The sequence below is a fragment of the Aptenodytes patagonicus genome, chromosome 1 (genome assembly GCF_965638725.1).
Source record: "Aptenodytes patagonicus chromosome 1, bAptPat1.pri.cur, whole genome shotgun sequence".
In the NCBI taxonomy this organism is placed as follows: Eukaryota; Metazoa; Chordata; class Aves; order Sphenisciformes; family Spheniscidae; genus Aptenodytes; species Aptenodytes patagonicus.
In genome coordinates this window covers 181,742,112-181,750,036 of record NC_134949.1, presented here as the reverse complement: position 1 = coordinate 181,750,036, position 7,925 = coordinate 181,742,112, and positions in this window count along the sequence as shown.

The window sequence follows — 7,925 nt, the reverse complement described above, 5'->3', positions numbered from 1 at the left end:
TTGAAGCTGCAAGTGCCAATATGTTAATGAAGTGTTTCATGTTTTTCTCACTGAAAAATTACTTACTTCTGTTGATCAGGCTCTAAATATTTTGAGAAAGGCAGAAAATAATGAGGGAAAAAAGCAACATTGTGTTAACTAACTGTTTAGCTATGTTGTATATTATTTAACATAATCTACTACTTAATGTATGTCTGAGAGCTGAAATTAAAAACATTCTAAAAGATTTTGAAACTGAATGCATCTTCAGCTGATGGGAATAATATAGTTAGCTAAACTAAGGTGAGATCTATAATACTGTCCTATGTCATTAGATATTTTGCTTTCTGTAACATTTGACCTTTTTTTTTTAATGGACATCTTTCTTGTGTTACTTATTTGAGAAGAGGGACATTTCTTGTGCTCATGCATTTGGATAGATATATGTCAGTTCTAAAGCCCTATTGTGAATAGACATTTGAGTCATCACCGATAACCACTGTCATTTTTCCCCTATCATCTTATTTCTAGATTGTTCCTGTGTTGGCGAGTTGGTCATTTTCTGACTATGCCTTACCTAAGTAAATGAAACTAGACAAACTGCGTGGAGGCAGTTGCTTCCTTGATGGGAGGAGTTCACCATGAGGCAAATAGAAACCATGAAGGGGGGTGCAGCTGTGCCTTTTCATTACAGTACACGATTAGAAATACAGAAATTTCCCCATCCAGCAAGATGAATATTGTCACCAACTCTGTAAGCCCCCAAGTGAACAGGAGATAGGACTTGCGTGCAGCCACATTTTATCAAGGCTGATCAGGTTTCTCATAGTGGAGGACTGGTCTCTGAGGTTGGTAGCATTTGGTTCGTTCATCTTTCTTATCGGTCAACTAAGACCTTGTGATGGCCACTAAATGCAGCAGATGTTCTGGTGAGTTTTTAGCTTTGCTGGTGAGTCCAAATACGTTCTCTGACTTCTGGAGTTTTGCCTAAGATCAGGATTTTAAATATTCTTATCACAAAATGACATTCCTCTTCTATGATGTAATTGGGATGAAAAATCAAGTACACCTTCAGAAGCTTTCATAGGAAGGCACCTTTCAACCTCCTGACTCACCCTTCTACAGCAGCCTGAGGTAGGTTTTTGTAATCTCTACTTTGCTGTTATCCTTCCTGACAAGTGACATCCAGTTATTCAGCTCACTATTGAAAGATGTTTAATGTGTCTTCACTGGAGGTCAAACATCACTTAGTCTTGAGGCAGATGCATGGAAAATCAGTACTTGCATTTGACATTTTTTGAAATTACTTGCTCGTTCCTAAACTTCCTCTTTTTTTCAAAAAATGTCAATCAAGCTACCAGGATATGTTGAAAAATGTAATGGTCATCTGAGTTATTACCCTTATCATTAAGCAAGAGAGAACCCTGTCGTAATTTTAATTTCAGTCTGACTGAAAATCCTCCTTTCACTGCTGCTGCAGCCATTTCTGGTAGTAGAAGGGCTGGTTCCTTCCTACTGTTTTTTTTTTTTTCTCCCCAGGGGCATACTGTTTAGATAGACAGGAGATACTGCCTACTTCTTTGTGCTCCTTTGAGTTGGGATGGCTTCTCTGAACAGATCGTGGAATTGGGGTGCACAACAGCAAAAATGAAGCAACAAAAACACATTACAAGTTTACTTAAATCAGGAATTCCTGAGCTATGATGCGCATGCTGTTAGTGCTCTATAAGCTGCTTCAGAGCGATTCTCTAATACTAACAAAAAAGATCCATTGGAACATAAACAATGGTACTCAAGCAACCTCACTTCGGGAGACTAATCAAGATTGGAATTGTCTAGGTTTAACTCCAGCCATTCAACCTCCAATCTTGGTAGATCTTTATCTGATAGCTCAAAGAATCCATTCTCACAGTTTTCCCTCTGTTTAGGCATCTATATTGCACGTAAGTTTTATGTGTGTATTGGAAAGGTCCTTCTAAACAGCTATCAGTCTGTGAGCTTGTGCTCATGAACTACTAGGACTCCTCAAGAGGTAACTAAGAAAAGCAAGCTTATTGGCAATAAGTTTAAATTCATTATACAAGCTTTTTTATTTTTAATGAAAAAAAAAAGGGAGCCATTAAGTAGGAAAGACTAAAAACTGCATTCCTAAAATAACCACATCAGTTTACTGCATGGTCAATACAGAATTAAGGTCTTCAGAGGTGTACTGGTTTTGGTTGGGGTAGAGTTAATTTTCTTCATGGTAGCTAGTATGAGGCTGTGTTTTGGATTTGTGCTGGAAACAGTGTCAATAACACAGGGATGTTTTCGTTATTGCTGAGCAGTGCTTACACACAGTCAAGGCCTTTTCTGCTTCTCACACCACCCCACCAGCAAGTAGGTTGGGGGTGCACAAGAAGTTGGGAGGGGACACAGCCAGGGCAGCTGACCCCAGCTGACCAAAGGGATATCCCACACCATATGACGTCATGCTCAGCATATAAAACTGGGGGAAGAAGAAGGAAGGGGGGGACATTCGGAGTGATGGTGTTTGTGTTCCAAAGTAACTGTTACGCATGATGGAGCCCTGCTTTCCTGGAGATGGCTGAACACCTGCCTGCCGATGGGAAGGAGTGAATGAATTCCTTGTTTTGCTTCGCTTGCGTGCGCGGCTTTTGCTTTCCCTATTAAACTGCCTTTATCTCAACCCATGAGTTTTCTCACTTTTACCCTTCCGATTCTCTCCCCCATCCCACCGTGGGGGGAGTGAGCGAGTGGCTGTGTGGGGCGTAGTTGCTGGTTGGGGTTAAACCACGGTAAGAGGGAAGTAGCATCTGCTTCCATCTGGAGGCCTACCCCTCTCCATTGCCTACACACAGACTATTTCAGTAGACACTACAAGTGGGTGCAGGCTCAACAGCAAATGTGAGAGAATGGATTTCACCCCCTCTTGAACTGTGGATGCTGAAAAAGATTGAGCATTTCAGTGAAACACCCTCATTGATGCCAGTTACAGTACAACAGCTCTACATGAGGTTCACCTGTTTAGGCATCTAAGATTTACACCCTTCTTGGCCACCTGAGGAATCATCTTGAGCTAACTAGCCATTATTAAGCCCAGAACCTTTTCATGCCTTCATATATATACCTGTATTGGAAGATGAAGAGTTTAGAAGCATCCAGCGTACCAAGGAATCTAGGGCTTTGTTTGTTGTTTCAGTAGGCAGATTTCCCACCTTCATTATTTATTTCTCCCCCATGCTTAAATCTCAGTAAAATTGATCAATTATTATTTTTTCTTTAAAAAAGGTAAATAGCTTGTTGTTAAAAACCAGTCCCCATGTGACCTTATACACCAACCCGGCAATATTCCATTTGAAAAAAGTTGAGTCTTGTCAATTAGGAATTTTATTTAAAAATACTGAGCTGAATCAAGTGATATACTTTACAAAAATGTGTTTTGCATAAACTCTGTTATCTTTTGTGACCAACTTCATTCAAAGGTAGCTCAACAAGGTCTTGTTTTTCATAAGCATATACTGAGTGGCATAAATTATATTATCTTTCTATTTTAATAAATCCCCACATTGACTATTAACATTAAGCTGCTCAAATTAATGTCACAATGCAAATTTATAATTACCTGCATCATTTAATTTACATTTTCTTTTAAGCATTGGTTATAACTCTAGCTTTCTTAACAGTCTTCTGGAACATGTCTAATATTCTAACAATTACTGAATATTAATCCTGAAAGCTCACTGACCAGCTCTTTTAAAATTCTTGGTGAGAAGTTATCCAGACATACTCATCTAAGACCATTTATAGTAGCTGTTTTCATATGCTCTTGAATTACTGTTGAAATGGAAAATATTTTTTCATTATCATACATTACCTACTCCTTTCCCAAATACAGCACAGGAATATTTAGCATGTTTTTTCTCCTTGCTTATCAACAGTTCTACATCTTTTATCTAAAAACAGGCAATTGTTAAAGTTCTTAATACATTTCATGCACTTTTTTTAGATGTTCTTTTCAATGCAGGTCATTGACTTCTTAGGCATCTTTCTTCCTCCATATTATTTTTCCATAATCACTGCCGTCAAAGTTATATTTGCTGTTACTAGTTCTCTTCCCAGCTGTTGAGTATCTATAATTATAGCTGCTTTACAAAATGCCCTCTAAAGAGGCAGAAGGAAAGAGGTCGTTCTTTTGAGGAAGGGGTGTTTTGTTTTGACTAGCTTCTGTGGGATTATAGACTTTGAGGACCGTACTCACCTCACTCAGGCTCTGCCTAATTATTCACTGGTCGCTACTTAAGCCTACTATTTATTTCAGCTTTGTCAAATTAGCCCTTTTAAATCACCAAGTCGATATCTTTTTGTTTCGGTCCTTTCTGCTGATTACAGACAGTATGATTAAATAATCATTTTGGGATGTCCACCAAAAGTTTTCCTTTTTTTGACCAGTTATCAGATCTGATGATTATAAACTTGTCTAGCGCAGAATTCTCCTATGCCGGATGCAAGATTGAGTACAGAGACTACCGCTTAATTTTAGAAATTGTGAAGACATTAGCGCCAATAGCATGAGCTCTCCTGCTTCACCACTAAGGGTATAGCTACGTGACACGCTGATATTTAGGTTCCTGCCCTTGCTCAGAATAAGGCAGTCCAGGTACCACAGGGAACATGGCCACGCAGGGTCATTAGCTTCTCTGGATAGCCAAAGTGGTCTGTCAGGGTCTCTGCAGTGCTCCCCATACTGCAGTAAGCAGCGCACTGAACCCTGTAGATACTATGCTCTAAAGTCCCCAGGATCTTCTTTCTGCACATTATAGGCAGTTGATTAAGGAGCTTATCCTTTCTTCCCCTGCTTGAAAGAACGCAGCATAAGAGGTGAAGGAATTTTTTCTGACCACATCCCTTAATTACTTTTGCTCTCAACATCAGGATTTAGTTCCAAATGAGTATTCGCTGCCCTACCTCATTATGCTCCCAGAGATTGTTAAACAAGTAGCATGCCATTGCTTTAATGCCCTCCTAGCTTGTCCAGCCAGACCATCCCCTCTGCCACGTCCGAGCCTGTAAAGGCTCCATCTCCCAGCTGGTGGACCAGTATTTCATAAAACCCAAACCACTCTACGTTATTTCTCTAATCAGGAGATTTCAGCCAAAACATGCAAGTATGGCAGTTTTACAGTTAGCGTTTCTTAACAGATTTTCAGCATGAACATTCTGAAGCCAAAAATGCTTTCTTTAATAGTAAGGAGTGTGGGTTTGTCTCATATATTCAAGCAGTTAAACACCAGCATAGGACCACCTATTGCTAACAAATGTTGGCAACAGCATTTGCTTTTATAAAGCGGGCAGCCTCCATGTTGCACGGGGGAGGCAGAAGAAGAGTGGTGGTGGCTCCCACCAAACTTCCAAGTGACAGGCAAACCACCTTTCCAAAACCAGTGAATGTTATTTTCTAAGTACGCATTTTAATTAATCTTGTGTAATTACCCCATGTACAATTTCCATCTGTGCTAACAGTACATAAATAATTAAATGACATGCTTAAGGAGCATGCTGTTGGAGTTTCTGACCCTACCATGCAAGAAGTCAGAGCCGAGCAGCTGTATGACAACGGATGATAATACAAGAAACGCTCATCCCTTAAAGCTGAGTCAATGACCTGTTGTTCTCAAAAAGGCCTGTTGTAATAAACAGCCTCCAGTTCAGACATACATCAAACCTATAGAGGTCAAAAAAAGGGACTGGAAACAATAAAAGATTTTTCTGTACTTCCTCTTCTCAGGTGGGCTGAAAGTATTTGAGATGTACCTGGAACCGAGAAATACTAGGCTGTTACCTAAAGTTATTAAGACTCCTTAAAATCTGAGTAAAGATTGGGTTCAGCTACTGAGTAAGATGTCTTGTTTCCTCCAGACAGGTTGATGATTCTTAATCCAAGAATTCAAGTAATGAGCAGTTGAAGTTTCCATCTTGAAGCATCTGCTCCGCCAAGTCAGCACTGGCCTTGATAAATAGCAAATCAGACTGATGCATGCAAGTGTATACACACATGCTCAAGTTAAACTTGAGGGAAAATACTTGAACAGATCTCTGCATAGGCATATTTATATAATTAATCTGTAATTAGGCTTTATACAGTGTAGACTGACTCAGGTCAAAACACAGAAAATGCAGACATGGTAGGATCTTTACCTGTTGCTGCAAAAAAAAATTTCAAAGGTTATTTGTGGGTAAGTTTACATACCTTCATTTAGTTGTCACAAACTTTCACTGCTATTCTAACTTACTCATCTTAGAGTGGAAGAAAAAATATGTTTAGCTAAAGGATAAAAACAAACCACAAGTACAACTGCATCTGGGTGCTTTTAGTAATCTTAGCAAACTTCAAACATAACTTTAAAAGTTTAGCCTCATTTTTAACTGTGCAAAAGAGAAGCTTGTGTACACCACTCATTTTATAAAGTCTGTACCGAGCTTTGCAATGGTGACTCTCCTTTGGCCTGAGGAAGAGAGGAATTGGGTTGTTCCGCTATTTTTAGATCTTAATTTTCTAAAAACCTGCCAAATCCAGTTCTCCAGCTGGAGATCACTCTACTGAGGAGGTTTCTACCTGACACGATGTGCCAATTCAATTCCAGTGACGAGAAATGCCAAGCTGGTTCAGGAAGGTATGCTCTTCACTCCCGGCAGCGCAGCAAAGAAATCCTGAGGGACTCCACTGGGAACGGGACGTTTTTACACAACTGTCCGAGGGTACACAGGCGGGTTGGCAAAACGAAAACTCACTTTCTGTACATGCTTCACAACAAAGCCTTGTCCAAGGGGAACTAGAGGTATTTTCCTGACTGTATGACTTTGCATGCCAGAGCTAAAAGGTGGAACTGGATGACTATTGAAATGTTAAGAGGGGAAAGAAGTCAAGATGAAGTGTATTTTTACTCAAAACGCCAGGCTGAATTAATGAGGGAGTGCCATTTGTTATTTCAGGAAGAGTATCCTTTTCGCCATAGGGTCTATCACACGATTTTCGGTAAAGTGAAATGAAAAATGGGAACTGGGCTTGCCTTTGTGTAAGCAAAGGGAACACCTCCGTAAGCTAATCCTGAAATGGCAACAGATAAAGCTACGCAGCAATAGACTATCGTTTCATGATTTTCACGTTCACTTCAGCAGAAAGTCACCCTGCTACATTCCTCGTTGTGGTGGTGCTGTATTATATAGCGTGAGCGGCATTTGCAAAGCCTGTCATGAGTTAAGATGGTACCTCGTGGCTGGTGCAATCCTGTTTTCAGTGGAAAGTTAGAATAAGAAAAATAATTACTTTCTTGAGGTAAAAGGATCGTACTGGCTCTCTTTGTAAAGTCAAAAGTAAGAAGAGAAACCGTTTCTTCCCTTGGGGAGATGGAGTCTAATGGGTGGCCAAAAGTACAGACGGATACTGATTTTGCATTTATTATTTCCACTTCTCTAGTAAGTTTACATGAAAAAAATGAGGTGGGTATTTGCTGACTCAGAACAGGCCTCTGAATGTGCTAAAAGCTCCTCAAATTATTATCAGACATCTTCCTATGGCTTCAAGTCTGGCTCAGTTCAGCTGTGGTCCTCAGGTTTCCCTCACCTCATCGTTACGAAACAACTCATCCACGTCTTTCCACTCCTTCCCTACCCCTCCAAACAATGCACGTGCAGGTCCCCTTCTCCTCCCCACCAAGACAGTGGAACACAAGTACCTCCCCTAAGAGGTACGTCTGGCGGAGCCAATGAGTTAGGAAAGCAGGGAGCCCGTCTCCATCCATCCCGTCCCCCCTTCCACCCATCCTGAGGTCCTTTGCTCCCAACCCTTCTCCCACAAGGCAGTGCTGTTCTCCACCACTGCCAAGCTCCCGACTGCCTGGGACTTGACATTTGTTCTTGTTTTCTCCTGCCTCCCCTAATGGGTA